The sequence below is a fragment of the Globicephala melas genome, chromosome 2 (genome assembly GCF_963455315.2).
Source record: "Globicephala melas chromosome 2, mGloMel1.2, whole genome shotgun sequence".
Taxonomy (NCBI): Eukaryota; Metazoa; Chordata; class Mammalia; order Artiodactyla; family Delphinidae; genus Globicephala; species Globicephala melas.
The window spans coordinates 1,908,404-1,927,189 of NC_083315.2; the positions used below are offsets into that span (position 1 = coordinate 1,908,404).

The following is an 18,786-nucleotide window of genomic DNA, read 5'->3' on the forward strand; positions in this document are numbered from 1 at the left end:
AAATTATAAGGGCTGCTTCTATTTTCTATACTTGTTTAAAATACTGTTTTGCTCTGCCACCCTAGAATGCACAGGAGAAAGGGTGTTTTTTTTTTTTTATGTCAGCACATTTCATTTCATTTTAAAATGACCACATCCTGGTTGACAGGGGCTTGGATTCTTCCAAGGAAGCCGAGGGTGGAGAGGTGGTCAGTTAATACTGTCGTTGGCCTGCAGAGGGAGCTCCAATGCACATCTGGCCCATTGGTTAATGTAGGGGAGTGACTTATGGACTATATAGTATTAGAGAGTCAACTTAGCTTTTCCTTTCCCTACTGCTCTGCTATGTAATGGATCTCCACCCCGGGAGTCGGGGTCAGTGCACAGAGGGTTTTACTCACACGTGCTCCACAGCGCTCTGAAAGGCTCTGGAAAATCTCCCTTCTAGGGATAGGCCACAAGAAGTCTTCTGTGGTCCTGAGAACTCAGCACCCTTGGGCTTTCTACAAAGAACCATTTCCTCTTCCGTATAGTTTGCCATTTACTGTTTAAATTCATTTTAAAAATTATAAATGTAGACATACTCATTACAGACAATTCTGAAAATTGAAAACACATTAAGAAAAGAGTTGCTCAGAACCTCCAACACAGAGCTGCCCACCATGGCTGTATCTCCTTCTGGTCTCATAGGCTCCGTACTGCCTAAAGCCTTCATGCTCTGCGATTGACACTTGCAAAATCCGTGTCAGGACAGCTTCCTGCGCTGGAGAAGATCAGAGCAGGAACGGCCTGACATCCACAGAAGGTTCTGCGATGGCAACTCAGCTTGACTGAAGAGAAAACCCTTCTCCCTAAGTGTCCTGAATTCAGCTGATGATCTGAGGACGAGTGGCTTGTCCTAGGGCTGCTTGTGGCTCGTCTTCTCAGCCCATCCGACCCAGACATTAAACGGCTAGTTCATGACCCTTTGCTGTCCATGTGATGGCAGAGAACTCTGCGATGCCGTGTGACATGGCAGAACACATTTAACTTGTCACGGAACAAATGTTTCATTGGGAGCGGCACATCGGACACAAGGCAGTGAGTCTGCTCCACGCACCGCAGCCTGTCTGCCCTTGAGCGTTTGGAAGAAGCAAAGAGGGTGGAGACCGCAGCTCTGGCGCTGGCTACTGTCCACAGAGAGAAAAATGTGAGTTTTTAAGAAACTTGTTGGCCGTGCTTCTCTCAGAGAGGAGGTATTTGTTTGCTTCAAGGAAACCAGAAGAGATAGAAAAGAATGGAGCTTCAAGACCCCCAAGTGAGAATTCAAATACATACAGAATCCCCTCGAGTCTTTACAATTGTGACCTGATATCTGTTCTTTGTCTACCTTTGAATTGAATGGATGCTTCAGACCACGGTGAGCAAAATGGCAGAGTCTGATTTCCAGATGCTTATCAGTTTCCTTGAAGGAGGGAGAAAAGGAGAGAGAGAGAAACAGGGATCGAGAATGGTCGTGCTTCCTGATTCCTTGGTCCAGTTAAATATTATAGGGATGTTTCTTTATGGGGTATGAGACATATTTCCTTCTTTCAGTGTTTGCTGTGTAAGAAAAAGAATTTTTTTGTTAGTTAAAATTATTTTGTGTAAACCTTTAACAACTACAGGGTTTAAAAAAAAAAAAACCAAACAGTCAAGCAATAATCTACTTAGAGCTCAGGTTAGTTTAGTTTAGACCAGTGTAGGGATTCTAAGGAAATAAAGTTTATGATAAGTAGATGCTTTCTAAATTAATTAAATGAAGTGTCATTAAATAAATAAATAACATTTAAAAATAATAAATGTGGAACACAGGCCAAGGGAAAAAGAAAAACTAAGAAATTTTTATTTGCGTTTTCTCAGGTTGATTTCTTGTGGATGAAATGTTTCCCCGCTCGACTGAGTGGGGTGTCATCAGCATCTCAACAATGAAGAGGAATAGAATTTGTAAGAGATAAAAGGCTGCCCTCATCAGCATTTTAATTCAAGGAGAAGCACACCTATTGAAAAGGGTTCTGTCCATCTACACACAGCTTTGTAAGAAGGGTTAGAAGGTCCAGGATGAGCCAGCAAAGGTAAGAAGTGGGATCCCGAGGAAGAATCTCTCCAGGTTTGCACCCCAAATGACTGAGGGTATTTCCTGAGGGCAGGTTTGAATCTGAAGGACTGCCAGCCTCGTCAGACTGCCGGTTCAGACTTGGGCGAGCCTGAGATGAAAGATATGCCAACGGCAGGAAGCTTTTTCTAAACTTCCATTAGGCAGGACGTTTCCATCCAAAAGAGACTAAGGGTTCACTGCTTAAAAAGTGCGGCTAGGGCTTCCCTGGTGGCGCAGTGGTTGAGAGTCCGCCTGCCGATGCAGGGGACGCGGGTTCGTGCCCCGGTCCGGGAAGATCCCACATGCCGCGGAGCGGCTGGGCCCGTGAGCCATGGCCGCTGGTCCTGCGCGTCCGCAGCCTGTGCTCCGCAACGGGAGAGGCCGCAACAGTGAGAGGCCCGCGTATCGCAAAAGAAAAAGAAAAAAAAGTGCGGCTACACAGTAGCATGGCAGTTGAGCAGTTTCTATGCTGCAGCCTTGATTTCATTTGGGGGATGGGCATGAGTGCTATAGAGCATGATTAGCTCAATTAAGGAATTAGTCACGATCAAATAATTACTTAGACGTCTGTTGGAACCTATGAGCTTATCAGGGAAGTCTTATTCCCAGATGAAGAACTTTTATAATCTTGCCACAAGAGGAGTTTACGGTTTACACCTGTATCAAAGGTAACTTGTTGTGATCTTTATCTAAAAAAATAAAAATACACTAGAGGAGTGCATTGGAAGAGGCCTAGTTTACTGTCCTTGAATGCAAGGTTGCTCGGCCTGAAAGATGGTGTCCGTCACGTGGCAGACGTCCAGTCAACAATTGCTGAATAACTTTAATGCATCGCCACTGTCTCCCACTGTGGACTGTACACCTGGCTTCATTTCCTCAGATGACAGGAAGGAAACGCCTATATGACGCCCCACGTAATTGAGCGTCTTCTTGGATCGGGCCAAGAGGACGAAGTCTAAGCAGTTGACCCTGGACAGATAGCTGACGAAAGACGCAGCTGGAGATGCTGGGCGTTGAAGGAAAAGACCCTGTCTGGTCGGGTGCTGGTGACCTGTGACATTGGACTCTGTGGGTCCAAGAGGCCTCAGAAGCAAGTAAGCACCCAGCTGGGCAGGCAGGGGAGGCTTCTCCCTCCTCTGACTCCCATATCCTCACCCACCCCACCAACCACATGGATGTTTTCAGTCTTTGGAATTACAAGTTCCGTGTTTCAGATCGCACGAGTGATGTGCGTTCCTTGCAGAAATGTGAAAAGTAAGCCCAAGGACAAAAGTTCCCTGTGGTCCTGGCGCCCAGAGCAAGGATTGTTCGTACCTCAGTGTGCGCTGCAGCCACACTTGTTTCCGCGGCTACATATGCCCCCGTGTAAGTATCACTTTATACTAACATACGCATGTGCGTTTACAGTGTGAGGATTCACAGGACGGGTGGTTTCCTGTGCTTTGCGTTATTAAAACACGGTGTTGCCTAGAACATGTTTTTTATCGGCTGCGTAATCTCCTAAACGCAAGTGTCGTGGTCGTTCTGGAGAACCCGCTCAGGTTCGAGGGGAGGGAACATAGGCTCTCCCTCCTAACGGGGCAGTGGCAAGGTTCTGGGGTAGCCTGTGACCTGGGAAGACACTGCGTTTATGCAAAATCTGCCCCAGTGTTCACTGCTTGGATTGGCCGTCACACCTGCTACGTAATCTTACCTGTTCCCCCGTGTTCTTCTGCCTGCTGCAAGAGCTTAATCACTGGAATGACATAAGATTAAACAGAGGTGACAAAAATAGAACAGCCTGGGTCAGACCGAGGGAGGGGATTTCAGGGGGTTCAGTACTTGCCATGGTGATTATTACCAGACTCTCGGCACCAGCTGTCTGCGCCCTTGGCCTTCGGCTCTCGGCTATGATGAGTGTCCCCAAAAAGCATTTTGAAGGGAAGGGACAAGCCACGGAAAACAGAACCTTCCTAAGCAAAAAGTGAGGGGGGCGCTTCCCTTTGATCACTGGGTAACTTTAAGCAAATTACTAACTTCTCTGTGCCTGCGTTTTCTTATCTGTAAGATGGGGATGATTATAATACCCATCTCATAGAGTTATGATGGAGATCAAAATGTGCTCGTCAGTAAAGCACTTAGAACAATGCCTACCACGTAATAAGCTCTTAATAAATATTATATTTTATCACTATTAGTAGTAGTAGTAGTGGTGGTAGCTGTAATAGTAATATAATTAATTGCTGGATATTTAGATCTCAGGTTTTTGATATTATAAATAATTTATTAGAGCATCCTTGCAGGTAAATTTTTGCCCATGTTATCTGCTTATTTCCTCAAAGTGTAATTGCTACATGTGTATATTTTAAGGCTTTTGATACATGTTGCAAACTCTACTCCAGAAAATGCGTTCCAATTCACTTTACAGTCAACATTTTCAAAGAATGCCAATTTACCCACTCTCTTCAGCACTAAGGGTTGTCATTTTTAAATCCATATGTGAACTCATTGTTTCTTTAATTATTGGGAGGCTGAGAACTCTTTCCATGTTTGGAGTGAGCTGTATTAAATCTTTCGTGGGTTGCATCCTTCTCCATGAATTGAATTAAATCTATCTAACAAAGTTTAAGGCATTTATATTATACTTATTCTTATATCTTAATACATATTTTATATATCCCATATTTATTGTGATTTAAAAACTTTATTCCTACCATATTATTTTGTGTTTTCTGTTCACAGTATATATACATATTGTGTGTAAATTTCGTTTCTCCTTTTCTGCTTTCTGCTAGAATGATGGAGTTTTCTTAATTTCCTTTTCTTATTTTTGCTGCTGCCGCTTTGGAACTTATACATTCTATTTCTATTCTCCTAGTGGTCGCCTTCCAATTTTTATCTCGTACCTGAATTAACAAGTCTGTACTCATTCAGCCTTTCTCCCTTCCACTTTGTAATGTACAGACCCTGGGTTGCCTTACTTTATGCCCCTCCTGTCTCTCCTCAATCAATTATTGCTATCTGGTATTTTATTCCACTTTTTGCACTTCTTTCCTGAAGTCTGTCATTGATTTTTTTTTTACATCTTTATTGGAGTATAATTGCTCTACAATGGTGTGTTAGTTTCTGCTTTATTACAAAGTGAATCAGCTATACATATACATATGTTCCCATATCTCCTCCCTCTTGCGTCTCCCTCCCACCCTCCCTATCCCACCCCTCTAGGTGGTCACAAAGCACCGAGCTGATCTCCCTGTGCTATGTGCTGCTTCCCGCTAGCTAGCTATTTTACATTTGGTAGAGTGGACATTATATACACTGTCATTGATTTTTATACAACTGATTCTTTTTTTTTTTTTTTTTGCGGTTCTCGGGCCTCTCACTGTAGCGGCCTCTCCCATTGTGGAGCACAGGCTCCGGACGCGCAGGCTCAGCGGCCATGGCTCACGGGCCCAGCCGCTCCACGGCACGTGGGATCCTCCCGGACCGGGGCACGAACCCGCGTCCCCTGCATCGGCAGGCGGACTCTCAACCACTGCGCCACCAGGGAAGCCCCTATACAACTGATTCTTATTTAGATTTACCTGAATGCTTACCTATTTCATTGCTGCTCACATTATATTTGTTTCTTTTGAATTTGATTACTTCTTCTTGAAGAAAATCCTTTAGTAGTTCCTTCAGTGAGAGTTACTGGGCTAGGTGGTCTCAGTCTTGGTCTGTGTGAAAATATTTTAAATTTTTCCTCACTTCTGAATCAGTGGATATAAAAATCTAAATTGTGAGTTGTATTCTTCCAGCACTTTGAAGATATTATTCCACTGTATTTTGGCTTTTATGGCTGCTGCTATAGCATATCTACAGATACAGCAAGAATGCTCTTGCTGGTTGCTTTCAAGCTTTTTCTCTTTGCTTCTGATTTGCAGTTTTACCAACATGTGTTCAGGTATAGTCGTGTTTTATTTATTTTGCTTACAATGTGTTGCACATCCTGAATCCACAGATTCATATTTTTTATAAACTCCGGAAAATATTCAGCCATTCTCTTTATGAATACTGACTCTCCTCCGTCTCTTGACTCTTTCTTCCTGCTACTTTAATTAGATATATTTGGATGTTTTCATTCTATTCGAATATCTCTTAACTCCTCTTTCATAATTTCTACCTCTTGATCTGGGTATTGCATGTTGTAAAATTCCCTCATATTTTCTTTCCTGTTCACTGAGTCTCTGATCAGCTGTATCTAATCAGATAAAACCTATCCATTCAGTTTTTAACTTCAATTACTAGATTTTTTATTTCTAAAACTTGTATTTGGTTACTCTTCATTTTTGCCTGGTTTCATTTTTGATAATGATTTATTCTTTTCTTACTTTTTGAATTCCTTCCTTTTTGACATTAATCATGTCACGTATTTTCATTTTATAGTCTATAAGATTAAACAGTTATCTGACGTTCTCAGGTTCTAATACTCTTCTTTTATGTCTGAGGGCTCTTAATCCTAGCAGATTATTTCCTCAGGCATCTCACAAACAAGAGTTTTTGTGAGCTCATCCTCTGTAAAAATATTGTGTAGCCTGAGTTTAGTGCCCTGGGGATTTTCACTGTCTGGAACAAATTTCATATTCTTTTCTTAAATTGGGTTTTCCTGAACCATGCTGTTAGTGTGAAATTGAACCAAAATCTGCATGAAGAGTCGTTACCAATTCCCAGGAAGGATTTTTTTTCCGACTCCCAGTGTGATAAGCAGTACACAAGCTTTCTTGTCACGTCTCTGTGATCTTACGTGGATATTTATCTAGTGTAACCTTTCCTTGAGGGTGTGTTCTTTAAGGGCCCCCACTTGCTGCGGGCGTCTTGATCTCCCTTTTACTCATATGGGACCAAAACTCTTCCTTCCGTCTTGGCAGGAGTATTAAAATTCAAGCCTCAAGATTACGTAGGCTGACAGCCCTACCTCTGGGACAATCGCCGTATCAGCTCACATGCTCACTGCTTTGGTCCTTAGCTTACTCTTTATTCCTTACTCTGGGCTTTCCTTTCCTTTCCTTCAAGCTGTACTTAATGTCATATTTGTCCTGTTTTATCTTGCATTACCAAATACTTGCAATGGTTTGGTTTCCAAACCGTATCTCTAAAAATGGAAGTCCCCGCTTGTTGTTCAATTGCAGCTGATGTAATTTTTCCTGTAGGCTCTAACGGGGACTTGAGGAGACACGAAAGCCCCCCTTCAGATGCAGGCTTCCTGATTCTTACGATAGAGGGAGGCCTTCATGATGCACAGAGAGCACAGCTGTGTGCTCTGGAGCGGGGCGACGCGCTTTGGGGTGAAGGTGAAAGGCACAACTCAGGGCATACTGCACACAAGACGATGTGTTGCAGCCACATCCCCAAGAGGAAGGAGAAAGCAAGGGCAGCCAGACGTGCCTGAGCCCCAGTGCCTTGAAATGAGTGCCATCCTTCTGGAAACAAGAGTCCGGTGAGGAAACTGAACAAATCCAAGGTGTCTCTTGGCCTCCGACACGGGAGCTCACATAATCTGCGTGGTGGAGAACACTGGTTGAGAGATGCAGATAGCACCTTCCCGCTGCCAGAAAAGCAGTTCACAGCAGCCCTGGCTCTGAATCTGAGTACAAAGTGTTCCAGTTCAGAGGAAGAACTGTCACAGGTGTCACGCTGGTAATGGTCATTCTGACTCACAAAGCTACAAACCATGTCTGCACCAGCCCAACCAATGAAGCCAGAAGCGAACTTACTATGGGAGACAATCTATGCGCAGGACCATTGGATCATTCGCTCTTTTGAATTAGTCTCACTGGAACTCGCTGTGCTCCAGAGAGACACTTGTTATTACTTACATTTAAAAGGTTGAAATGGAAGACAGTTTTAGGAATGAAGAGGGAGTTTTAGGAAGAAAATGTAGGTCTTAGAGCGACAAGTATTTTTTATTAATTGCATCACAGAGGGCCTGGAATTAACTGAATCAGATCAAACTTTTAGAAAAATGGATGTTCAGAAAAAGCTCCAGTAAACTTTCCAATAGCTCATTGATTTTGGGCTGAACCTCTGTAACATACCTGGAATATTGAAGAGGGCCTAGAATCACCTAGAGATGTGTTTGTGCCCCGTGTAGCAACTATCTCATTATTTAATCTGTCTGAAATTAATATGCACAGCTTTGTGGGATTTCCCGGCCTTAGGTGTTGTGGCGAAAAGTGCTATTCTACATAATCTGTTTCCCTTTTCCTCCTGAGCACCCAGATGGAGTCCCTTTCCCAGACTCCCTTGCAATTCGGTGTGATCACATGACTGACAGTGGGTGGGACGTGAGTAGGAGAACGTGTGCGTCACTCCCAGGCCTGAAAACTTTACACCCACTCTCCGATATGCTCTTTTCCTTCTCCCGGTGATTGGGGTGGCAACCCCCAGGCAACCCAGGAAGCCTCATGTTAAAGACGGCACACCACCTTCAGCCTGGGTTCCTGTACGTCTACGTTGAGCAGAGCTGCTTCCCTGGACCTCCGTGGATGGTGCCAGTTCCCTTGTGCTGAAGCATTGCGTGCTCGTGTCTGTTCTTTTATTACAGCCTTGCCCACCTGAGTGAACGCAGACCCTCACAAGGACACCAGGGTGTTGGCAGCCTGTGCAACCCCTGCGTGCCTGCCCCAAGATGGAATGCTTGTTCCTAGTGTGACTTACGCAAGGTGCTCAGCAGTGTCTCTGGCCATCCTCCCCGGAAAGAGGTCCTCTGCATCCCTTTGTCACCCAGCGCCCAGGGTCTGCACTCCTATCTCTGTCACCCACGGCAGCCAGATCGTCGACCAGCAGTTGCCCTAAATGCATAGAGATTTTGGATACGTGCTTATTCAAACCCCCGGACACATGAAACTGGGCTGTGCGTTCCCCTGCCACACCTTCCTGAAGCACTGGGCTTTGTTTGAAGATTTTGGAGGAGAAAGAATATTATTTCATACTAAAATAAACATGAATGGGCAGAATGCAAAAGTGGATGAATTTCAAAGACCAAGCCTAAGACTTCAAAGAGAGTTCAAGTTTGCATTTACGGTTCTGGGTCAAGTACTTAGCCCTCCCCTGGGTGCTCATCCACTGTGATTTATTTATTTATTGTGATTCTCAGGGTTTTAGGTTTTAATCCAGTAGCCAAATATTTTCTTCCAATACAGGGAAGACACCTAATTCAAAGGTTGTCAGACGATTTGTTCTTGGCCTCCCTTCTCTTCCCATCCCCTCTCCTCCCCCCTGAAAAAAAAAAAAAAAAGATAAATTTACCACCCAAGCTTACAGACTACGACGTAGGCTATAATGTGAGTCTCCCAGCTGAACCCTGGAAAGGGCCAGGCTCCCATGCAGCCTGTGACCTCGGGAACCTCCTCCCCCCACTTTTCATGAAGGTGGGAGTAGTTCTCAGGCCCAGGCCCCACTGCGTTTCTTTACCCTCAACCCAGACCAGTCCCAAGTTTGTGACTTGGAGCTGCATGTGATCTAGCCATCTAACACAGAAGGGCCAGCTTCTGCCCTGAGCGGTCTTGTGTTTAACTTTCAAAGTGGGCATCCTTTTGTTTTTCCAAAAGTGCGTGTCCTCTTCTGATAGCCAGTGTATCTGCAGTTAGCGTCCACTTGGGAAGAAAACAACCTCTGGATCTGGTGGCAGATTAGCAAAGACCTTCTCGTTTTCTGGGAGTGGACCCTCCACCAGCAACTCATTTCGGGGTCACCAACCACATTTCTCTTGCTGAATTCACAGCCCTGCCTGTGGCATCCTCTTGAATTGCTGGACATGTGTTTACTTGACTCTGGTGAGGAAAGTACTCCCAGGGTCAGATTCGCTTTGCTTTCAGAAAGGGCCAGGATGAAGCTGGTGGAGGTGGGCCAGCACCACACAGGGGTCCAGGAGGCAGCGCCTGCCTCGAGCTCCCTGAGGACGGGGAGGTCTGAGGGGTGAGCATGGCCAGTATCAGAGGAGCTGGGACCCGTCTCCTGTGCCAGACCCTGCGGTGTGAGAGTTTCGCTTGGACGGGAGACAAAACCAGGAGGCAGGAGAGGGGGGTATCAGGATGAGGGGCAGAAGTAGAGGCCACGGTAGGAGGGGCTGGAGTGACAGGAGTAGGAGATGTATGGCCCAGGCGGAGGTCAGCCAGATGGTAAATATGGGATCATAAGACCTCTTCTGAGTTTTCAATAAGAAATCTTAGGTAAAGTGCCTAGTATATAATGAAAGCTAAATAAATGTTAGTTATCTGAATGAAAAATTATAGAGGGGCGGGGGTGTAGACCTGCTACCACTTCCAAGGCAAAAATATGCTACTAATAATGAAAGATTGGGAGGAAAGAGGAAGCCTTTTATAAGAAACATAATTTACAGTGTTATAAGAATAACGTATGTGAAAGCACTTCTCTTAAGAGACTTTAGAGCAATTTTAGGGTCACAGCAAAATTGAGGAGAAGCTACAGAGACTTCCCATGTACCGCCTCCTCCCACACACACCCAGTCACCCCATCATCAACATCCCCCACCAGAGTGGGACGTTTGTTACAACTCACGAACTTACACTGAATCATCATTGTTACCTACCCAAAGCTCACAGTTTACATTAGGGTTCACTCTTGGTGTTCTGTGGGTGTGGAAAATGTATAGCCACATGTATCCATCATTATAGTGTTAAACAGAGTACTTTCACTGTCCTAAAAGTCCTCTGCACTCTATTCATCCCTTTCCACTTCAGCCCCTGGCAACCACTGACCGTTTTACTGCCTCCATAGTTTTGCCTTTTCCAGAATGTCATATAGTCAAAACCATACAGTGTGTACCCTTTTCAGATTGCCTTCTTTCACTTAGTCATATGCATTTAAGTTTCCTCAATGTCTTTTCATGGCTTGAGAGCTCATTTCTTTTTACTGTTGAAAAATAATCCGTTATCTGGATGGACCACAGTTTGTTTATCCATTCACCCACTGAAGGGCATCTTGTTTGCTTCCAAGTTTTGAAAGTTATGAATAAAGCTGCTATAAACATCTGTGTAAAGGTTTTTGTGTGGACGTAAGTTTTCAACCCCTTTGGATAAATACCAAGGAGCACAATTTCTGGATCATATGTGGTAAGAGTATATTTAGTTTTGTAAGAAGCTGCCAAAATGTCTTTCAGAGTAACTGTACCATTTTGCATTCCCACCAGCACTGAATGAGAATTCTTATTATTCTGCATCCTTGTCAACATTTGGTATTGTCAGTATTTTAGATTTTGGCCATTATAATGTGTGTGTAGTGATAGCTCATGGTTATTTTAATTTGCATTTCCCTGATGACATATGATGTAGAGCATCTCTTCACAGGCTTATTTGCCAACTGTATCTATTCTTTGATGAAGTGTCGCAAGATATTTTACCCATTTTTAATCAAGTTGTTTATTTTCTTGTTGACTTTTAAGAGTTCTTTCTGTATTTTGGATAACAGTTTTTTATCAGATGTATCTTGAGCAAATATCTTTTCCCCATTTGTGGCTAGTCTTCTTATTCCTGTGACATTGTCTTTTGCCGTGCAGAAGTTTTAAATTTTAATGAAGTCCAGCTTATGCATCCTTTCTCTTATAGATTATGCTTTGGTATTGTATCTAAAATGTCATCGCCATACCACAGATTATTTAGGCTTTCTATTATGTTATCTTCTAGGTGTTTTATAGTTTTGCATTTTACATTGAGGTCTATAGTCCATTTTTTTTTTTTTTTTTTTTTTTGCAGTACGCGGGCCTCTCACTGTCGTGGCCTCTCCCGTTGCGGAGCACAGGCTCCGGACGCGCAGGCTCAGCGGCCATGGCTCACGGGCCCAGCTGCTCCGCGGCATGTGGGATCCTCCCAGACCGGGGCACGAACCCGTGTCCCCTGCATCGACAGGCGGACTCTCAACCACAGCGCCACCAGGGAAGCCCTATAGTCCATTTTTGAGTTAATGTTTGAGAAGGCTGTGAGGTATGTGTTTAGATTCATTTTTTTGCATGTGGATGTTCAGTTGTTCCAGTACCATTGGTTGAAGACTACATTTGCTCCATTGTATTGCCTTTGCTCCTTTGTCAAAGATCATTTGACTATATTTATGTGGTTCTACTTCTGGGCACTGATTTATTTGTCTGTTCTTTTACCAATAACACACTGACTTGATTACTGTAGCTTTGTAGTAAGTCTTGAAGTTGGATAGTGTTAGTTGTCCAACTTTGTTTATTTTCGTCAATATTGTGTTGGTTATTCTGCATATTTTGCTTTTCCATATAAACTTTAGAATCATTTCGTTGATATTCATGAAATAATTTACTAGGATTTTGACTGGGATTGCATTGAGTCAAGTTGGAAGAACTGACATCTTGACAATACTGAATCTTCCTATCCATGAACATGGAATATTTCTCCATTTATTTAGTATTTCTTTGATTTCTTTCATCAAAATTTTGTGGTTTTCCTCATATAAACATCATACATATTTTTGTTAGATTTGTACCTAATCATTTCTTTTTTGGAGTGCTAATGTAAATGATACTGTGTTTTTACTTTCAAATTCCATTCATTTATTGCTGACATATAGGAAAGAAATTGCCTTTTTTTATATTAATCATGTATCCTGCAACCTTGCTAGAATTGCTGATTAGTTTCAGGAGTTTTTTTGTTGACTTTTTCAGATGGATGATTATGTTATGTGCAAACAAAAGTAGTTTTATTTCTTCCTTCCCAATCTGTATGACTTTTATTTCCTTTTCTTGTCTTACTGCATTAGCTAGGACGTCCACTATGATATCACAAAGATGTGGTAAGAGAGAAATCCTTTCTTGTTCCTGATCTTAGAGGAAAAGCTTTTTGTTCCTGATCGTTAAGTATGATGTTAGCTGTAGGGCTTTTGTAGGCTTCTATCAGTTTGAGGAAGTTCCCCTCTATTCCTAGTTTCCTGAGAGTTTTAATCATGAATGGGTGTTGGATTTTTGTCAAATGCTTTTTCTACATCCATTGATATGATCATGTAATTTTTCTTTTTTAGCCTTTTGATGTGCTGGAATTCACTATTTGATTTTCAAATGTTGAATCAGCCTTGCATGTCTTGGATACATCCCACTTGGTCATGGTGTACAATTATTTTTATACACTGTTGAACTCAATTTGCTAGTACTCTGTTGAGAACTTTTCATCTCTGTTCATGAAAGATATTGGTTTGTAGTTTTCTTCCCTCATAATGTCTTCATCTGGTTTTGGTACTAGAGTAATGCCAGCTCCACAGAATGAGTTAGGAAGCATTTCCTCTACTTCTATCCTCTGAATGAGATTGTAGAGAATTGGTATGATTTCTTCCTTAAATGTTTTGTAGAATTCAATCCACCTGGGCCTGGTGGGCCTTGGGAAGGTTGTGAATTATTGATTCCATTTCTTTAATAGACACGGGTCTATTCAGATTGCCTATTTCTTCTTCGGCGAGTTTTGGCAACTTATGTCTTTCAAGGAATTGATCCATTTGACTCAGGTTATCAAATTTATTGTCATAGAGTTATTGAAAGCACTTTTTAAACTATAAAGAGCTACATAAATCTGAGGACATTTTGTTACTATTGTTATGGCACTAGTCCGAGTTAGATCTTCATTCTTTAAAAGAGATTCATTCATTCATTCATTAGACATTTACTGGGCATCTGCTCTGTGCCAGGCATTTGTTTAACTCTTAGCAGCAACCGGTAAAGCTGGGGCATCTGCCCTCCATGGACCTTGCGGTCTTATGGAGGAGACAGACAATGACAGTTATACAGGGATAAAAGCTAAAGAACCACAGGGTGCTACAGCAGGGCTCCAGAGCAGAGGCCCGACTTTCTAGGGGAGTCAGGAGGCCTCCTCAGAAGTGATGACTTAACTAAACTAGAACTACCTGGAAGTCAAAGCCAGGGAAGGGGCCCGGGAGCATGCAGGTATCCCAGTGTTCCAGGCAGAGAGAACTGTGCAAAGGCTGGTGACGGGAGAGAGCATGGCATAGAGAAGAACTTAAAGAGACCCGTGTCAATAATATCAGAATAGAAGAAGAAAAGGGATCGAAAAGAAAGGACTAGAACTTTATTAAAAAATGAGGCGCATACAAATTCTCTTTGGAGGGGATGATAAATGTTTCAGGACACACCTCCTGGGACTGCTCTGAGGGATCTGAAAAATGTAAAGCACAGGCTCTGAAGCAGGGTCACTGGGGTCCCCAGGGAGCTCTGAGTGTTGCAGCCACTGGTTGGTGCAGTGTCAACAGCTCAGGCTGGGAACCACAGCTTCCGAGGAGGAAGAGAGGGCCCTCCGTGCCCTGCTTCTGCCCGTGCTCAGGGTGTGTTGACGGGGCTGATGGGGCAGGGTGCTGGTGCTGGGGCCACGCCACTGATGAGTCCCACTGCAGCATTTAAACGCTGTAGCTACAGAAGTCTGCAGGACTACAGAAGTCTGCAGGACTTCTCCAGAGGTTCCATGAATTTTTTGTGACGTCTGTAGATGCCAGAGGGCAAGATCTGCTCTTTGACATTTGCTCCCTAACTTTCACAGGGACCCAAAATCAAACCAGGCAGTCATCCAGGAGTTCTTTGGCCTCATTTCACATGGCTTTATGTTTTTAAGGTTCTTTTCCTCCGAAGAATTAAAATATTTTATAGACTTCATGTAGTAGCCTCATCAGGGATCACAGACGTGATATTCACACACGTGGCATTTGGGGAAACAGAGGCGAGGGCAGGCAGTTGGCCCTGCAGGCATGCTGCAATGACCCAGGACTTTGAATCAGGCCCACCAGGGACTTAAATCCTGCTTTGCCATTTTCTTGCAGCTACATGACCTTGGGCAACATTTTCTATGAGCCTCAGTTTCCTTGTGTGTAAGTAGGATAATAATGTTCCATTGCAGGGTTGTTACAGAGTGTATATCAAGTGTTCAGCAAAATGAGCTCCTACTGTTTTCAGCTTCCTAGTCTGTACATCCTGGAAACGTCTGCAGGTGCGCCTGTGGAGGTGGGGGTGGGTGGACGGGCTGCAGCACCGCCTCCTTCCCTGATGCACTCTGTGCTTCCTAAGAAACCAAAAAGGCGGCTTCATGTATTGGCTTTGCCAACTGAGAGCTGCTCTCCAGGGATCTGCTGTTCTTCCAGGCCTGGTGCTCTTAGGTAAATGATCCCTGGTTATTGTCAAGGCATCTTAGGGTCCACTACAAATTGAGAGCGTCCTGGAGCCTGAGCAGCCCCTGCTAGGGTCTGGATTCAGCCAGCATTCTCTTCATCCCGTAAGTGCCTCTTCAGCCAGAAAGATTCAAGGCAACCAGTTACGGTAACACATCATGAGGCTGTAAAAACATTGCCTCAAAGGCAGGGTGTAAGATTTCGATCACACTGGTGGAAGTGGGTTTCAAATATGGTTCTGAACAACTTTGCAGTCAGTGTGAAAAGGAAAGCAGATTTAGCCAGCTTGTGGAACCATCCAGCAAATACCCGTCCCGCAAAGCCAAGTCCCCAGGATGAAAAGGAGCACGAAGCGTTTTCAGTTGTATTACGTGTATATGAAGTTAGTCGCTGCCAGGCACTTGGGCACTCTGTGGAAGTGGGTACTTGTTGGGTTATGCAAAAGCAACTATCTTTGATTGGGATTGACATATGCACAATACTATATATAAAATAGGTAACTAATAAGAACCTGCTGTATAGCACAGGGAACTCTACTCGATATTTTCTAATGACCTATATGGGAAAAGAATCTAAAAAAGAGTGGATATATGGATATATATAACTGAATCACTTTGCTGTATACCGGAAACTAATACAACATTGTAAATCAACTATACTCCAATAAAAATTAATTAAAAAAATAAAAGAGATAATAAGGAAAAAACAGCAACTATCTTATGCTTGAGCTCAATACATCTATAATCTGATTTTTCAAGGAAATAAGTTTATGTGAAGTTGCAATAGAAGATATTTTAAACAAATTTCATGGGAAGAAATGAGGTATCGGCATGTCCTGGCCTGTTCTCCACTCTGGAGGGCCCTTCAACCAGCATCGACAAGTCTTATCTACCCTTCATTGCACAGAAATAAAAATCTAGGGACTCTCACCCAAAAAGAGGAAAGCCAGCATATGTATATATTTTAATGCAACCAGCTCTGACCACACCCTTTCAAAGTTATTGAGGTTTTTGCCAGTAGTAAGTTAAAAATTGTCAATTTATTATTTTTTATTTTATTATTATTTTTAAAGGGAATGTCTTGTTTGCAGGACCGCTGAGTTCTTCTATGCTGTCCCTTTGGTGGGGGGTGGGGGGAAGGAGGGGTGAGAGACACTGCGATGTGTTACAGTTTCCTGTGGCCTCCTGTTTCTTTTCTTTTTTTTTTTAATAGCCGTTCTTTTTTTAAAAATATATATATATATATATTTATTTATTTGGTTGCCCCGGGTCTTAGTTGCGGCATGTGGGCTCTTTAGTTGTGGCATGTGACCTCTTAGTTGTGGCATGTGAACTCTTAGTTGTGGCATTCGAACTCTTAGTCGCGGCAGGCATGTGGGATCTTGTTCCCTGACCAGGGATCGAACCCGGGTCCCCTGCATTGGGAGCGTGGAGTCTTAACCACTGCGCTGCCGGGGAAGTCCTAAAAATTGTCAGTTTAGCAGGAACTTGAAATGTGATTCCAGTCCATGCTGTGAGACCATGATTCTCTGTGGCTATTTGGGACTCTCTTAGGGTCACATGTGGTGCTTTCGAATCCCGGGTAAAAGAAGAGGCTCCCTGGGGAGAGGCTGAGCCTGGAGGACCCAAATGGGTGTCAGGACACCAGCTGGCTAGCGCTTCTCTGAGCGCTGTGGGAGAGTGAGGGGGGCAGAGGTCGTGCAGGTAACCGGGTACACGGGGGCAAGGGGTGTAGGCAGGTGAAACGAGAGGCCACAGAAAGGCTTTCCTTAACAATAGCCAAAAAAAGCCAAAGCACTCTCCCGGAAACTGGGAAGCATTTTACTCTCTTGCGTTAAATTATTTTAAGCTTCCATCTCAGAGCCCATATCTCAGCTCCAGATTCCTATCCCTTCACTCGTTTTGCTGCCTCTCGTCCCGGTTGTGCCATTGACATACGCCTGCTCCGTCTCTCAAAGGCAAGTCCTACTTACCTCCCTCCCAGCTCTTTGTTCTGAAGAAAAGGTCCTCTCATCCCGCAAGCTTTGCCTCCATGGACACTTGGCTGCCCTGGAAAAGGGCTCCTTGCTTTTGTAACGAGTGCTTGGGAGGATGTAGGTCAGGTTTGCCCTTTTGAGTTAATGAGACGTGCTCAGAATCAGAGTGAACTTGACCGTGGCGCAGTGCTCCTCCCCAGCTTGGGGGAAGTTTCTATTCTTACCTAAAAACACAGATCAATCCTTTCTCTTTCCTGCAGTAACTTAATTGTATTTTTCAAAGGTATTAGCACCAATACTTTCCCTTCAACTTCTTATTTTGAAAATTTTCAAGCATACAGAAAAATGGAAATAATTAAAAAATGAAACCCATGTGCTCTTGGACTAGATTCACCAATTCTGCCTCATTTGCTTGCTTTCTTTGGCTCTGTCTCTCTCTCCCTCCCTCTTTTTTCTCTGAGTTTATATACATATATTAGCTTTTTTCGCTGAACTATTGGAAAGTAAATTGTAGTCACCACGCCGGTTCACTTCTAAATACTTCGGCATGAATCTCCTTAGAATTAGAATATTCACTTACATAACTCTGATGTCATTATCCTACCTGACAAAATGAACAACATTTCATTATATCATCTCATATGCAGTCTATACTCTTTTGTTCAATTCAGGATCCTATTAAGTTTCTTTATGATACAACAGTCCACTTGCTTTTATGTCTTTGTGACGTATTTTTTGAAGAGTGCAGGCCCATTGCCTTGTACAACATTCTACCTTGTAGACTGATCTGACTGTGTCCTCATGGTGGTGTTTGCTTTTTTTTGGTAGTGCCTGTGTTTTTGCCGTAACTTGGAGTAAAGACGAAATGTATAGTTAGATTCCGGTTAAATAATTCTCTGAAGAATGTTACACAGGTGGTGTTGAGAACTTGTATTTCATCATAAGAGTAACAGGATGTTAGATTGTCCTAACATTTGTGATGAAATTTCATGTTTTTGGCTAAGGTTGTGGCCACCAGACCCCTCCACTATATAGATAGATTTTCTTTTTCAAATTGGTAAATAATTGGGGGCGGTGAATACTTTGGGACTGTGTGAAGAGAATGTCACTAGCAATATTTTGTCCAACAATTTAAGAATCCATGATGATCCCTGCCTGTATGAGTTATTATATTGTGGCTGCAGGTTGATGATTTTTTTAATTGTGCAGTCTATTTTATATTTATTAGCTGGCCTTCTGTAAAAGAAGAGCTTTCTCTCTCCACCTCCGTTTCTCTCTCTCCCTCTCACTCCCTCCCCATACCCCTCTTTGCATATCATTATAAATTCATGATTTTTGCAGTTTAATTTGTTATAAACAGTGACCATCATTTTTCTAATGCCCACGTTGTCCTAAATTTCACCAGTGGGAGCCCCTTTATTTGGGCCCCATAACCATTTATGTGACCCCATGAGTCTTTGATCACCACTTTGTTTTCCAGCGCAAGTTGTCCCAGACTCATCTCGTGCTTTCTCTGACCAAGATCTGGAATCAGCCGTTGCTCCAGGACACCCTGGTTTCT

General features: G+C 43.3%; 1 long non-coding RNA gene across 1 annotated transcript; it reads right to left on the reverse strand.

Moving 5' to 3' along the window:
• Positions 1-228: 228 nt before the first annotated feature.
• LOC132596794 (uncharacterized) lies at positions 229-17,296 on the reverse strand. The gene is made up of 3 exons (XR_009562801.1): positions 17,223-17,296; positions 3,789-3,830; positions 229-1,560 (listed from the first exon to the last, which is right to left on the reverse strand). It is a non-coding gene; the product is annotated as an uncharacterized lncRNA (long non-coding RNA).
• Positions 17,297-18,786: the final 1,490 nt, after the last annotated feature.